The sequence below is a fragment of the Chinchilla lanigera genome, unplaced genomic scaffold, assembly GCF_000276665.1.
Source record: "Chinchilla lanigera isolate Chin_1 unplaced genomic scaffold, ChiLan1.0 scaffold00021, whole genome shotgun sequence".
NCBI classification, from domain to species: Eukaryota; Metazoa; Chordata; class Mammalia; order Rodentia; family Chinchillidae; genus Chinchilla; species Chinchilla lanigera.
In genome coordinates, this window is record NW_004955422.1 from 13748539 (window position 1) to 13763904 (window position 15366).

The 15366-nt window shown below is 56.2% G+C and overlaps 1 long non-coding RNA gene across 4 annotated transcripts; it reads right to left on the minus strand.

Moving 5' to 3' along the window:
* Nucleotides 1-1624: 1624 nt before the first annotated feature.
* Nucleotides 1625-14257, minus strand: LOC102003774. 4 transcript variants are annotated; one of them, XR_260872.2, is made up of 3 exons: nt 14042-14257; nt 13284-13365; nt 1625-11984 (listed from the first exon to the last, which is right to left on the minus strand). It is a non-coding gene; the product is annotated as an uncharacterized LOC102003774 (long non-coding RNA). The 4 variants fall into 4 exon arrangements; XR_260871.2 differs by having other exon boundaries at nt 1625-2500; nt 3219-13365; XR_001233882.1 differs by having other exon boundaries at nt 1625-13365.
* Between the last annotated feature and the right edge of the window lie 1109 nt (nt 14258-15366).

Consider the following 15366-nt stretch of genomic DNA (forward strand, 5'->3'; position numbering starts at 1 on the left):
GCTTGGGCAGCTCCCTGGGCAAAGGCAGTGGGGAGATCCTGCTTCTTCAGCCCCTCTGGTTCCAGTGTGGGTGGATAAAGGGGCTGGGGGCAGGGCTTGCTGGCTGGGGGCTGCTCCAGATTCTGGCAGGAGGCCCTTGCAGGGAAGCTGCTCCTTGTCTGAGGCTTCAGAGATAAAGCCACAACCTTTACAGCCCCATCTCTGTCCCCCATCCAAGGCACCCCAAAGGTCTGCTTCTCTGTGACTCAGTTTCCCCTCCTTAGTCTAGCTGGAATATGGTGGTCCAGGCTTTGGTCCTGGCAGCCTGACTTTATGGCAGTAACTCAAATCCCTAACACAGATCCTCTCCCAGGTGTGGAAACAAGGAGGATCGTGTGTGTGTGTGTGTGTGTGTGTATGTGAGGGGGGTCCAAGGCATCAACCTTACCCTGCACACCTGGCAGGACCCTGTCAAACTCCAGAAGCCCACCTGTCGCTGCAGAGAGAGCTGGCTGAGACATCCCCCAGGCTGATGAGGACCATGTCCACCTTTGCCTGGGCATCCACAGATGTGGCAGAAATTGGAGAGTGACCCAAGACCAGGCCCAGATGGGCTGGGGGCCCCGCCTCCAGCAGCTCCCCAGCACCTCCACCCCTTGCAGGCATCTGCTGAGAGCAGGGAGAGAGGGTCATGGGGGCAAAGCAAACCAGCAAGCTGAAGCCCCCTTGGACATGTGGTTGATTTGTTGCTGCGGGGGCCTCTGTTCATTCTGCAAGAGGGAACGTGGGGTCAGGCAGCTCTATGCTGCACAGGAAGAGCCGGGCCATGGGGCTGGGGGCCTCAAGGCTGTGTCGGCTTGGCTCAGCCCCCATTCCTGTGTTCATGAGTTATGGCTACAGCAGGCCTGCCTCGGTGGCCCTCAGGGACATATCCCAGATCGCCAGCAGCTCCAGGTAAGAGTCAAGCTGCCAGATAGAGCGGAAACCACTCTAGCCAGTAGCCTCCTGTTGCCCTCTGGTCTCCTCCTGGAGGACCTAGTGCTTTTCCTTGTCGGTTTGCCTCTACCACATTGTGGTCCCACCTCCAGTGGCTGGAGGTAGCCAGACCAGGGCTGCATAGGGAGAGGCTCTTCTGTACTGTAACCCAGCCTGGCCCACCTGGAACCCAAGTCACATCAAGATCATCTGCCTGGGATGGGGATTCCTGGACACTTCCTGGACAATCCCTTCCAAGCCCAGAGACACCGCATTTCCTCTTGTCCTTCTCCAGTTCTTCGTGCAGAGGGGAAGCCAAAGAAATCAGACCCTTGAAAGGGAGCTCAGGAGTGACCGTCACCATGCATGTCTCCCCCCACACACTTTCCTGCAGTTCTAAACTGTATCAGCTGAGTAAGGGAGAGAATGCCTGAATCCTTGGAACCACCAAAGTCAGGAAGTTGGGTCAGCCATGGGAAAGCGGCTGTCATCCAGCTGTGTCTGGGCCTCGGCTGGGAATGTCTGGGCTGGTCAAGTGGATCAAGTGCTCTCCTGGGCATCGCTGTCTACCCAAGGTAGTTTCTGCCTGCACAGGATACCTGGGGATATGATGGTCTCCTTTTTTACTTAACCACAGAAGCAGAAGAATTCTGGCCTTGGGACAGTCATATCTGTTTATCAACAGCTTTATTGAGATGTAGATTATATACTATACAATCTACCCACTTAGAGGATACGATTCTACAGCCTTGGTGTATTGCTAGAGTTGTACCTGCCTCTTTGAGTGATCTGAGAACATTTTATTGCACCCAAAACAACTCTGTACCCTTTATCTGTGGCTCCCTCTCCCACCGCCACCCACCCCACCCTATCTCAGTCTCTGAATGTGACAGTTCTGGGGACCTCATCTGGTAGAGTCCCATAGGATTTGTTTTTCCTTGCCTGGCTTATTTCACTGATCACAGTGTCCTCAAGCTTCATCCACATGATAGTGTGTTCAGGGGCTCCTTCCCTTTTTATGGCCTGGTAATATTCCCCTGTAGGTATGGACTCGTTCTATCCATCCATTCATTCATCAGCAGATTCATGGGTTATTTCTGCCCTTTAACCCGGTGACTGGTGCTGCTGGGCACTTTTGTGTGGATGTGTTTTCCTTCTTCATGGAGGATGAGTGAATATGGCCAGCCCAGGCCTGCTGATGCCCTGTATCCAGAGCCCCTTCTCTGTCACCCTTTGCTGACTGTGTGCCTCCATCCACTTCCCTAGATGCTGCTTACAGTGCCCCAACTCCTACTACAGTGCTGCTCCCAGGGATAGCCCACTTCCCACACACAACCGCAGGCCTGGGCTTGTTCCTTCCAAGACACACATGGGCTCTGGACCCCTCTGTGCAACCAAAGAACAAAGAATTATAGCCTTTCAGTGTATTGTCCCTTGCCAGTGTATCAGGCCCTCCAGAGGACATGCTGCCCTTGGGCACAGACTGGGAGCCAGCTGGGTTACAACCCTCCAGGCTTCCTCTTGATTTCAGCCTCACCATGGCTTCCTGGGAGAAAAAGGAAAAGGTGTCCTCAGGAGCCTTGCTCCAGATTCCCCTAACTCGGCCTGGTAGAAGCTGCCCCTGACAAGGCCTTGGCTCACAGGACGCCATGTGGGGGCAGGCAGGGCACCAGCTTTGGAGACAGCCAACAAAAGAGCTGGCTCCCCATACTCAGGCCAGTATCCTGCTTAGCATCTGCAGTTACCCCCCTTCCCCATCTGAGATCATCCCCATCACCAATCCCCCCAAATCACTTCATTATTTCTTTGTTTTTTTCCTAGTCAAAATAATCAGGTTTTCCTGGCGTTGCCACATCTGGCTTTGATTGGTCCTGGCCTCTGTGGATGCTGGAGCCCTGACGGGATGACCTATAGGGAGGCCAGCCTGCCCTACCACACACACACACACACACACACACACACACACACACACACACACCTGTGGTCCCCACCAGGGCTGGCTTGGTTTGAAAGGTGGGCCTACCTCTGGTTTCTCAGAGATGGGATCTTAGGGCGCTGGGCCAGGGCTGGACTGTGCCTCATCAGTTGTACCTATGCAGAAGCACTGGCCTTTCGAGGTGCCCCTGCCCCCAGGGCCTCCATGCCACCCTCCCTCACTGAGAGACATAACAGAGAAGATTTAAGAAGTTGCCTCAGACCTTCTACCCACAATTGTTGGAGTCAGTCAAGGGTCTCTGTCTGCCTACCCAGAATAGAGGACATACCTGCCATCTGCACCAACACTTCTGCAAGAACCTGAGTCTGCAGGGCAGAATCCACATCACCTCTTCTCATCCCTAGGAAACTCAGAGCTGGCTCCTCCAGGGCTCTTTCCTCCAAGACTTTTACACCGTGTAGGGCCAGATGAGTTGGGGATATTCATTCAGCCTGGACATATCCACTCAACCTGCCAAGGCAAGGCTTTGGTGGGTCCTTCTTTCTCTGACCAGAGTCCAGGCAATAGGTAGCCTCCCTCTTCAAGTAGGGGGGCAACACAGCCCTTCTCTCCAGGTGCCCCTGCCAGCCTCGGCTCCATGGTTGCATCTCTTCCTCACCCTGGTGCATGGGGAAAGTGCTAGGTACTGCGTTCCCAGGTCCCTTATTAGCAGAGGGTCAGTACTCAGCCTTTGTGGATGCTAAGACTGGCTTAAAGGGAAGGGGAGTCTGAGTCTGACATTACCAGGAAATGATTCCCATGAAGAGTAACAGAGGTGCTAAGGGACCCCAGAGCCGTGCACTGCGATGAGTGATTGATTGGCTGCTGTGCTCCTCCTACTGCACGCCCCACCTCACCTGCATGCATGCAAGAGCAGCTCTTGGGGCATGTGTGATCTGCTGACCCATTCCTCTTCTGGCCCCTAAACTGACAGCCTGGTTCCAATAGGCCTGCTCTTGCCAGTCCAACTGACCAGTCAGACATTGCAGTCAGTGTCTGGCCAATCCCACAAACACCAGTGGCATCATGGGGCACCAGGCATGTTTCAGGCTTGCAGGAGTTTGCCAAGGATGGAACCAGCCAGGTGGGGGAAGCTTAAGAAGATTTGGGATGGAGCACAAAAACCACAGAAGGACTTAGCCTCCATGTCCCCAGATGCAGAGCCTCCCTCCAAGTGTGCTTTGGAATGAGGATGAACATTAAGGGGAACAACCCCCCAAACTCACTCCCCCTCACCTTTGCCACAAAAGCCCAGAGCCTGGGCCACCCATACAGGTCCTTACAGCTGCAATCTCCCCCTCCCCACTGGGCTGGGGTTCCCGGCAGCCTTTGCGCCCAGGGCAGGGGTGACGCGTCCTACTAAACAGAACAAGATGCTCCCCCTTCCACCTTCACTTTACGAAGTGTTTGGAATTCCGACGGCCCAAACAGCTGGATGTGCCTTGCCCTGGTTCTCCCTGGGACTCTGCTGGCGGCCAGGGCCTTAAATAATTCTTATAAAAACCGTGTCAGCGTCAAACTGTGTGATATCTGATTTGTAGCACTCATAAAACTCCTTGCTTGCTGCCAGAGAGGGGGAAGGATGAGGCCAACTCACAGAAGTCTCACTCCCCCACTTGTGTGCTTGTGTGCGTATGTGCACATGAATGACTGAGAGATACCTGGGCGGAAAGGTCACCCCAAAGAACTGGGCCACTGCAGCTCCTGCCTTGCTCCATGGCTCCACTGCACCCACAGTAGGGACGACTGACCCAAGTCGTTCCGCAGGAGTCTCTTCTACTCACAAACCCCACGCCTGTGGTGTCTTAACTGCTTCATGAATGACAGCCATGGCCAGAGGGAGCCTAGATGTCCTCTATAGTTAGAGGAGCAGCAGAGTCCTGGCTCACTGACCAACCTCGAGTTCAGATGATAAGAGACTGGGCTGACCAGGATGCTTGGGAGGAGCGTACCCCAGCTCCAAAGATCCAAGGAAGTACCCAGGCAGAGTGGTGGGCTGGCTGTAAAGGGACTGCCACTCTGTGCCATGGCGTCTGGAGCCCTCAGAGCTGAGGCCATGATTTGTGATTCTCTGGACATCTCTAGCAGGTGCCAAGTGACAGAAGTAAGTGTGTGTGTGTGTGTGTGTGTGTGTGTGCGTGTGCGCGCTCATGCAGGAGTTGTTCACAGGACCCAACATCAAGCCTAGTAGTGCCCAGGCTGTCCCACATGGAGCCACCAGGAATGTCCTCATGACCCTTGAGAGAGAGCAAGAGCTTACCTCAGGACTGCTGGTCAGTGACTCTGGATAATAAACCCCTGCTTAGGCTGTGGGCACCAGGAGGAGGCTGCTTGGCACGGATGGCCATTAAAGCCCAGATCAAAGGGCCCTAGAAACACATGCTCATTAGCCCGGCCAGAGCAGCCCAGGCCAGGGCACAGAAAGGGGTCTGCTGTCCATGTACCCCACTGGGGCGAAAACGCCCGACTCTACTGGTCACACACACAGGGCCGCAAAATATCCCTGGGGCCTGAGCATGGCAGCGGGCAGCCCAAGGGTCCCACCATCCTGGCTTTGATTGGTCATCCTGCAGTGTTTGAGAGGATGGCCAGGGCTGGGGTTATAGCTCAGCGGCATAAGCGCCTGCCTGGCCAGCGCAAGGTCTTGAGTTTGATTCCTGGTACCCGCCCCCCCCCAAAAAAGAGAGAGGATGGACAGCAGGACCTTGGGTTTGAGGTACCTGCCTAAGAATCTGGGGAGACACGGAGGCTGCCTGTGGGCCAGGAGATGGCACTTCCTCACAGGCTTTACTGGCCAGCAGAGACCAGCCAACCCCAACCTAGACAGCGGAACTCTGACTGCCTTGGGCACATATTTGAGCTGTGGAGCCCCAGGAGCAGGTTTGGTGGAAGCTTCCAGGGGGGAGGCATGGCTGTGGGTACAGCTTGGCCAAGAGGGCACAAGTCTTGGTTTCCACCCTGAGATGCTGGACCTTCAACCATGAGGCCCTTGGCTATAGCCCTTTTTGTCTAAAATGTGGTGGTAATGCTGACTGTGGGGCTTGTAAGGCTGATGGGAGGAGCCCGTGGACCTCCCTATGGGTGTTAACAGGTGGATTTACTCCCAGGACCCCTGACCCCTGATGCCAAGCACCTCTTCTTCTCCCCTGTGGGCCATGGCATTAGGTGAGGCCTGGTGCTTCCCTGCCTAGGCAGGTCCCTCTGCCCTCACTGTTTATCCCTCCCATGGCCACACTGTGACAGAGCATGGTCAGGCATGGCTACTCAAAGCCCAGTCCTAGAGGAATGGGCTGTCCTAAGAGGTGGCATTACTGTTGCTGGTTAGAGACAGGAGCTTCCCTTGGTGCCAGCCCAGACCACAGCTATGAGGTGGCATGGCCAACCTGCCCAAATACCAAGGTGGTGAAAAGATATGCCAGTCTGGATGATTTTCAGATCCTGGGATAGCCATGTCTTTGGGGAAGCTCTGTGGCAAGCCCATACTGACTCAGGGCCTGGGGAGGTACCCCTCCCCACTCCAGAAGTGTCCCAGGTGCTAAAGCATTTGACAGCACTATGCTCCCTGCCACATGGGCTGCTGCAGCTGGTCTCTTGTGAGGGGGCGCAGTACAGGCACAACTCTGCTCCCAGAGCTGACATTGGCTCCTCTAGTCATCTGATCATGGGGCCTTTGCATTGCTGTTGATTTCTCTTCACTGAAGGAACCTTGCTGCCACTTGACCCCTTCCTACTGAGTATGCCCATCCTCAACCTCCAGATGTCCCTGGTAACTCAGGGATCATGACTCTAGGATCATGGCTTTTCCTCCACTGACAGCTTGACGCATAGCCCCAAGTGAGTGGTTTGTGTGCAATGAGGAACAGGACAGCCACCAGGTGCTCAGCCCAGGGCTAAACCCTGGGGAAGGGGACATTGTGACTCTGGGGAAGGCCTGGGCTGGTACTAGGCTGCAGATGTGGCTGGATGTGCTGAGGGAAAACCTGCTTCACTCCCTAGGAGCTGGGCAATTTGCCCTAGAGTTGCAGGACCAGAACCAAGTGACCCACTGAAGCCTGCCCCAGGTCCTAGGACGACCTGGTACGTGACCACACTGAGCTTGGCCCTGTGCCCCCAGGATGAAGCAGCCACAGCTCTGCAAGGTGCCTCCTAAAAATACACCCCAGGCTCTGGCTCTGAAGGAGGCCACTGGGGTCAGGACCAGCTGTCCCCATCTCGGCTGTCCTCGCCTCCCAGAACATACCCTCCCGCCTGGCCCCGGGCCGCACCCCAGCTAAATCCGCCTTGGCCCCTCGGCTGGTACATAATGGGAAAACTATGTGTTCTGAGCCTCCTTTGGGGCTTTGGGAGGACATGCCCACTTGTGCTGGGGTAAGGGGAGCCGACAGCTGTCCAAGGAGTGACGAGGGACACCAGGAATGTCCTTTATCTGAAAATATCGAGTGGCCTGCCGGTGCTGGGAAGCCGGTGCCGGGAAGCCCGAGCCCCGGACTCCACTGCTGACAGGGAAGTGGCTTTAGAGATGGGCTGCAGTTGCCCACATTTATCAAGATGACCCTGCAGGATGGCGGCTTCTGGTTATCTCAACCTTAGGTTTTTCCCGGGGCTGTTGTCTGAGCCCCTAGACCCCAAAGCCAGGAAAGCTTCAGATTTCCCAGGAGGCCCCTGGAAAGGGGTCCAGAGGGAACCACGTCTGTCATTCAGACCACGTCTGCCGCCCCCAGCTTCCCAGGTCTGAGGTGTCTCACTTGTGACACAGGGGAGGGCACTGGGTGGCTGCCGGGCCCGCCCCCTTCACTGACACTTGCATTTACCTCATAGACTCTTCTACTCACTCTGGGGTCCACATGCAGGCACTGATGGACCAAGTTACATGGGCAGTGGAGGGATCAAGGCCTGGGAGGACCACAGGGTGTAAATCAGTGTGGGTGGGGGCACAGGCAGGAAAAGCCCCCATGAAGTTGTAGGAGCAAAATGGAAATTCAAGGAGTATCCCACACTCAGAGGCCTGGGCCTGAGAGCTTAGGGAGCAAGGCCCCAAGGAGGGACAAGGCAGCTAAGTGGGGTCACTAGGACCAGCAGCAGGTACCAGTTCACTGGCCTTGGCCTGGCACACCAGGCCACATGTTTGCCCATAGGGCTCACAAAACGTTCTTGGTGGGCCAGGGCTGTCAAGAGAGTCCTAAGAGGATGCTGGCAGCTTAGCAGTTGGCATAGTGCCCCCAGTGCACTTAGCCACCTCTGAGGTGTGACCTGTGTCATCGCCACAGCAACTCCTGGAGGGGCAGGTAAACAAAAGGCAACAAAGTGTCCCTTGCCTCCTGATCATCCCCTTGAGGGGGTGGGACAGCAAGGAGAGACATGGCCAAGTTTGTGACCAGCCCTGCCCTTCTGCTCAAGCCAGTATGCTGTGAGGGAGCACAGGGGGGGTGGCTTGGGGTTCGGGTGAGTGTGACTAGGTCCCCAGACCAAGATCAGGGTGCTCTAGAACCTTGGAGCCTGTGGAAAACTGTGTGAGCTCTTCCTGACTTGAGTTCTGGGGTTCCAGGGCCATGAGTGCGTGGGACAACTGGCCCTCAATGCCCTTCCACTAAACAGGGGAGCCCATCTCTGTGCACATGGGGTTCTTGACCATTCTGGAGTGCTGGGCAGGATCAGTGGGTGGGTCTCCAAGGAGTCAGCCTGGTGCCACCAGATGCCTGATGGGGGCAGTAGAGGAGCACCTGTCCCTGTGCTTCTGGCTATCTTTGATCAGGGGCCTTCTGCTCCCAAACCAGGCCAGTTATCTCTCTGAGGCCCTTTAGCACCACCCTGGCCCTTGGAATGTGGGAATTCAGGCCCAGAATTATAGTTTTGGTATGCACACCTAGGCCTTCAGGGCACCCCATCCTTGCCGGACAGAGAGGCCTCAAGGACCATGGCTTTAGTGAGGGGCTGCTGGGGACAACCTAGAGAAGTTTTGTCTCCTTCATGGGTGGTGAAATGAAGGATGGAGTTGAGTGAAGTCCTCTTTCACCCTTTCTGGCAGTTGGTGCCAAGGAAAGGGCAGGCAGTTCATAGTTCCCGGCACCCACACCCAGGCCTCAGAGGATGATGCCTGTGCAGCCAGGGCCAAACTGGGGGAGGGGATGGTGCAGGCATAATGTCCCCAAGTTTCAACCACGGGTGGCGCTGCTAACCAGGAGGCAGTCAGCGGTGAACGGAAGGGTCGCCTGCGGTGATGGCCAGGCTGGCCTCCCTGGCTTAGCTGTTTGAAATATGAGCCCCCCTTGAACCTAAGTTGGGGTCTGAGGGAGCAGGTTAGGAGAGCATGGCGTCACTGGGAAACCTGAGTCTCTGCCCCAGTGGCAGCAGGAGCCATGTCCAGCCCAAAGGACGGCCCAGTCGCACTGAAGGGCAGACAAGCATTCCCGGTCTGGCAGGATGGTCCTCCACTGACCCTCCAGGGCTGCAGGCACAGCCCCTCCCCCGCACCCAGGCTTGCCTCCCAGCATCTGCTTTCTGCGTTAGAAGGATCCGGTTCTCCCCTCCTCCAGGGGCTGTGTCTTATCTCTGGGAAAGAGATTACAGAGTTTCTGACATTAAATTTTCATGCTGAAGTTTTCAGCATGTAGTTTGAAAAGTATTTTTTCCAAATAACACCTGGAGAGGAGGGATACAGGAAGGCAGCTTACCACAAAAGCCCTCCAGGACGCCCTCCCCACATGGCTGCGAGGGTCTCCCAGCCTCCCCCAGTGTGAGTTACTGATTCCAGCCACAAGAGTCTCCTTCAGCTGCCACCCCATTTTCTCCCCTCCAGCCCAGCCTCTGGACCCCCAAAGCCTCGCAGCTGTTTTGGTGGGCACTGCGGTCTGGGGCTGGTTCTGGGCTGCACAGGTCTGATTCACAGGCTCCCTATTTGGTTCTTTGTTTTTAGGTGATTCCAGCAGGACAGCCTGGCTCATACTTATTGGGGCTGGGTGTGGCCAGCTGGCCTAGCCCCCGCAGGAGAGGTGAGCCCCTTAGCCTGGGGATGCCTCTGAGCTCGAGGTGGTCCTGACGTCTGGGTCCTGTGTCCGTCCAAGGGAAGCAATAATGGAGGGGGTCTGCTGTTTGTATCTTTGGGTAATGAAGGGGCCACTTGGAAAATCTCCTTTCGAGCTTGTCTGTTGGGTCGTTGTGACTTGGGGATTTCCAAACATTGAGGCCATGAGAGGTCACTCTGCTGACCCTGGCCTGCCTCATTATGTCACAGCCAGATTGTGGTGGCATCTGATAGGATCCAGAAGCCCGGGCTGGGAGCGGGTAGAGGCCAGAATGTGGGGGCAGGGCTTAGCTCAGCCTGGTTAGGTTATGAGAGTCCTAGGGCAAAACAGCTTCCATTGTTCCTCCTGTCCCTGAGCAGGATGCCCACAAGGGCACCAGTCCCTGTCCCAGGAAATCTAGGTCCAGCCCATAAGGGCCCTGCCAACTTCCAAAGGTGCTCTGCCCCTCACTCCACACTGCTGCAGGTGAGGAGTTCAGCTTCAGTGGCACTGCCTTGGCTCTGGTTCCCAAGGCCAATGCCCCCTCCCACCCAGCGCCTCTATACCTTCCAGCCCAGAAGCCCCAATGTGCTCCTCTTTGTAGCGCCTCCAGCCCCTGTATTGCCATCAATGTCACTTCAGGCTGCCAAGCCCTTGCTAAGCTCCTGTCTTCTTTGGTGTCCAGCCCTTCAGGGAGGCCCCCTTGCTCTGTCCCATGTCATACTCTCCTTGGAGATTATTTGCTTTAGACCCAAGCCCCCAGCACAGGACTTCCCCAGGCTTCCGACAGGCATGAGGTGCAGGCAGCCCGCAGGAGGAAGGCCCAGACTCAACTCTGCCCTGCCCCAAACTAGCAGAACCATGCAGCAGTCCAGCTTCTTCTGGCTCTACTTCCCTCCCCAAATCCCCTTTTCTCTCTTAGGGTCTCTAGCAAATCTCCATGCCCAGCCCAACTGTTCTTCACTTTGTGGGTCCATATCATTGCCTAGCATACCTTTTCCTGTGACTCCCAGTGGAGGAGGGGCCAAGCCAGGGAGGAGAGCCAAGGGCATGAGGTATGACTCACCTGCTACGTATCCCTTCTTGATTCTGGTAGCTCTTTGCCTCCTCAGGGCCTCCTTACCTGCCAGGGTTATTGGGGAAAGGAACTGCCTCGGGTAACCTTTGTCCTCCTGGGAGGAATGAGGCCAACAGGAGCTAGTTGCCTCCAAAATCAAGCCTTCCTCCATCTAGAACTGGGGTGCTCTCTGGGCCTAGGAAGGGGTTAGGCAGGGTGAGCTTCCCCTCCTGCTCCCAAGGGAGAGATGCGCCATCCAGGGGCTGGGAGGCAGAGGTGCGAAGGTAACCAAGTAACCAGGCAGGGCATCTGAGGATGTTTAACCTCCTCCCTGGGTGAGGGCCAGCAGCTTGGACAAGTCTCCAGGCCTGGCCCGTCCCCAGGTGCCCTGGAAATGGGAGATGGGCTGGCAGTGTCCAAGGCCGAGCTGCGCACAGGGTGCCATGCTCCTTCCTGTCCCTCTGAGCCTGGCTTGGTCCTGGGCTTAGCAGGTCAACACTTTCTGCAAACCCACACACCGCCACTAAAGCCCAATCAGCGGAGTGCTCAGCACAGCTATGTCTGTTCCCTTCACCCTCACCCTCCCTGGCAGATCTCTTGCCTCTCCCTCCTGTCCTCCACACATAGACCACCCCCGCCCCCCCCACTCTGATGGGAGCAAGATGGCCAGAACACCGTCTGTTCCTGAAGCAGTTTCCGTGGCTTTCTCCTCTAGTCAGGGCAGGCTCCCGGACCAGCAGGTTGCCCTGGCTGCCTGCAGCCCCATGGTGGCTATGGCCCAGGGGGTGGGATCTGGAGGACTATCCACCAGGATCCTTTGGGATAGGAGTCTCTTGTTCAGATAAGATGTTGGCAGTCCTGGTGTGGTTGTTGGATTGGTTTTGGATTTCAAATCCACCTACACCATGACACCAAAGAATTTCCATGGGTTGTCTATAGGTCCACAGTCCAGTCCTCCTGGAGGTCGTCAGGGCACTGTAAGGACCCGACAGTCACACTGTGGAGAGATGCAGGGCTGCTTAGAATTGGGCACCAGGGAAGCCACTCATACTCATACCCAGGCCACATGCTGGCCCTACCTAGCTGCAGAGCAAGACTTCCTTCAGGCTCCAGGAGAGTCTGGTTATTCCTGAACATGTCTTCTGCTTCAGGCTTCTCCATGTCAAGATACCCTGATCTCCTGATCCTCTATGCCTACCTCCTGGAGGAAGTCCCCAAGCCACCATCACCTTGCCCTGGAGTCCTCTGGGTTTGATCTCTCCTTCTGACCCTCTGAGTGTTATATAAATAGAATGGGAAAGATCTGACAACAGAAAAAAGGAGGCTACTGGATAGACAGGGCCAAGGCTGGCCTAGCAGGTGGGAGCATGCGGGGCAGGTGGAGAGGTTTGGTGGGGACAAAGTGGACATTGAGAGAAAAAGAAGGAGATGGGGAGAAAGCAAAGACAGGGGCCACATTCTGAGAAGAAGAGGGAGGCTCAGAGGAAAAGAGTCAGCTCTGGGGTCACCATAGCCGGAGAACCTCAAGTGCTGGGCCAGGAAATCATCCAGATGGAGGGAAGGGACAGCTTTTAGGGAGGTGATCTTTATGGGAGAAGAAAAGACAGTGGATCAGCAGGACAGAGAAAAGAGAGCCCCAAAGTTTAGAGGCTAGAGAGGGAGACTCAGCCACCTTACAGCCAAACAAGAGTGTCTTTCCCAACCAGAGCCAAGCAGGAGGGTACCATTCGGTAAGGTTGTGTATTCCTATGCCAGGGATGGAGAGGACCCCCTGCTACCTGATGGTGAAGGCAGAGGGCAGGAAGGGGTTCCCTGTAGCACCAGACACAAACAGTTTCTGAAGAAAAAGACATGGTTCTGTGACTTGGGGGTGATAGGAGGGTGGTGGTATGCTTGTGTATGGGGCAGTGTGGATGGGAGCTCCTGAACTAGGGGTCCTGGGGCCATTTTACCCCCCTAGAAGCTCCACCTTGGAAGCTGGCAGTATTTCTGGACAACTTGGGGAGGGAGGAGGGGTTGTGGGAAGTGGACCAAGCAGCGCCCTCTAATGCCAGCCATAGCAGGGTTCTGGGGGGTCAGGAGTCCAGGGCCAGGAGATAGGGTGCAAGCCCTGGTTGCGAAGGGGCCTTATGCCATAGTGCTGACTAAGAAATGTGGAGAAGGTTGGGGAACCCAGGTGGATCTCTCACCATTGCCATGTTCTGGGACTGTCCACAGAACTCCGTGGCTCCCGGACCTGCAGGGTGAGGAAGTCAGACGCATCCGACCCATTTTCCACCCCACTGGCTGGACTCACATTTTTGTCTCTATGTCCATCCACCTGAGGAGTGGGGTACTGGCCACAGCATCCATCTCCACTTGGTGGGGGTGGATAGCGTCTGGAAAAAACCCCAGAAAAATCAAAGTTTTGAAGTTAATCTAGGCTGGAACAAGGATCGGATTCCTGGCTATGTATCCACTGAGACTTCAATTCCCTGGACTAATTATTTGGGGGCTGGGGCCTAGGATGAGGGGCATGGGGCTCTTTCCTGATGAGGTCTGCTTATCCCAAATGCCAATTAGCCTTCTGAGCAGAGCCATGGCAGTGGCTTTCTTGTCCCCCCAGCCAGGTGAGTTCATCGGCTCAGAGGGGCACTCTCAGATTAGCCGGAGGCAGGGTTGCTTGCTCCCTGTTCCCTGCAAGCCAGGAGGGAGGAAGCAGGCTGGATTTAGGAGGCTCTAGGGACCCTTCCTGATGGGTAGGGTGCCCCTTCCTAGACTACAGAAGGGCCTCCATTGCCACATCTGGCGGGGGTCTGGCAGGAAAGCAGCCATTTCCAGGTGGGGTTGCTAATACTTGCCCATAGAGCTGGACCTAGAACCACCTCCTGTATGGTTGTTTTAGGGCAGGCCTCACCCCCACTGGGTGCTCAGCCATAGCTGCCCCTTATGGAGTCCTCGGAGTGCCGAGTGGGCCCTCACCTGGTCCTCCAGTGCTGGGCTTGATCTGGTGGCTCTTCAGGGGCTCGCTGTCTTTAAGCCCCAGAGCTCCAGCCTGTATGCCTTGGAACTGACCTGTCCTGAACTCCATGGCTAAGATGCAATGGTGGCCGTGCTGGGCTCCAGCCCACGGTGGTCTCCGGGTTGGTGGTGAGGGCTCAGGGGAAAGGCTGCTTTTGAAAGACGTCCTCCCACCTGGCCTGTATGCTTCTTCAGCCATGGACATGGCTGCACGCCGGTCTCCATCACGGGCCCATCCTTGACCGTCTCACCAAGACCCAGGGACCCGCAGTGGCTGCTCCCCCACTGGCCGGCTGGGAAAAGGCTACGATGCAAAGCACAGAGCAGGGCGGCCAGGGATTGGTCACTGCCTAAATGTCCCCGGACGGATGCCCGTGTGCCCTTGGGCAGCTTTCCCCTCAGACAGGCTGTCCAGGCTGGGGAAACCCTAAGCCAAAGGGATTAAGAAGAAAGGCACAATCGACTGCTCCCTTGGCCGTGCTAATTTGTGCTTCATTTAATGCATATTCCCTCAGTGGGTCAAAACACGGTGCTGATGACGCCAGAGGTCTGGATGTGTCCCTTAGCCCTGGTCAGCCTCTCTCAGATGCCGGGCCCCGCCCGCCCCACCCCTGCTGCTTCTCCCCTCTCAGCCATCTTGCTCTTCCTGTGGTGGCACAGGAAGGGACAGGGAGCCTCCTCTGGGTTCCTGGGTATACTGAGGAGTGCAGGGACCCTCAGCTCAGGCATTGAAGCTGGTCTGAAGAGAACCTCAGCCTTGGGTCAGGATCTCAGGGTTCTGCTTGGCCATCTGCTCCCAACCCTGGGACCTAAGAGTTGCCCCAAACCTCTGCTCAGTGGGAGGTGGGAGCTATGCACTGGGACAGGTGTGAGAGCAGAGTGCAAACTTCACACATAAGACTATTGCTCTTCTGGACACTGAAGTTGCTAGGATGCCTTGAAGGGTCCTGGTGGTCCAGAGCCAGTGGTGACTAGAAGAGCCAAGAACTCAGATTCCATGGACTGCCTGTATGCAGGGCCAGAGACCCCTCAGCACTGTCCCAGCTCCATCCCAGGCTGAAGGCCTCCTGGGGGCTGACCAGGCAGGTGGAGAGAATGGAGTCAGAGTGCTTTCCAGGTGGGCTCTGCCTCCTCCCACCTGTCACAAACTGGCACTGATGGTGGCCTTGACTATAAACATTCCAGATTACCTTCAGGAAGAACCGAGAGACTCCAGGTGACAGGGAAGGACCAGGGTCAGACCTCCTACCCGTCCCAAGCCCCAAACTCCATTTGGCTTGCTCAGCACACACAGTCCCTCAGCTTGTTCTGTGGGGGCTGGGCCTGCTGTGACACCCCTCTGGGTGCAGTTCCCCTGTAGTGACCAAAGCCTCCCCGGT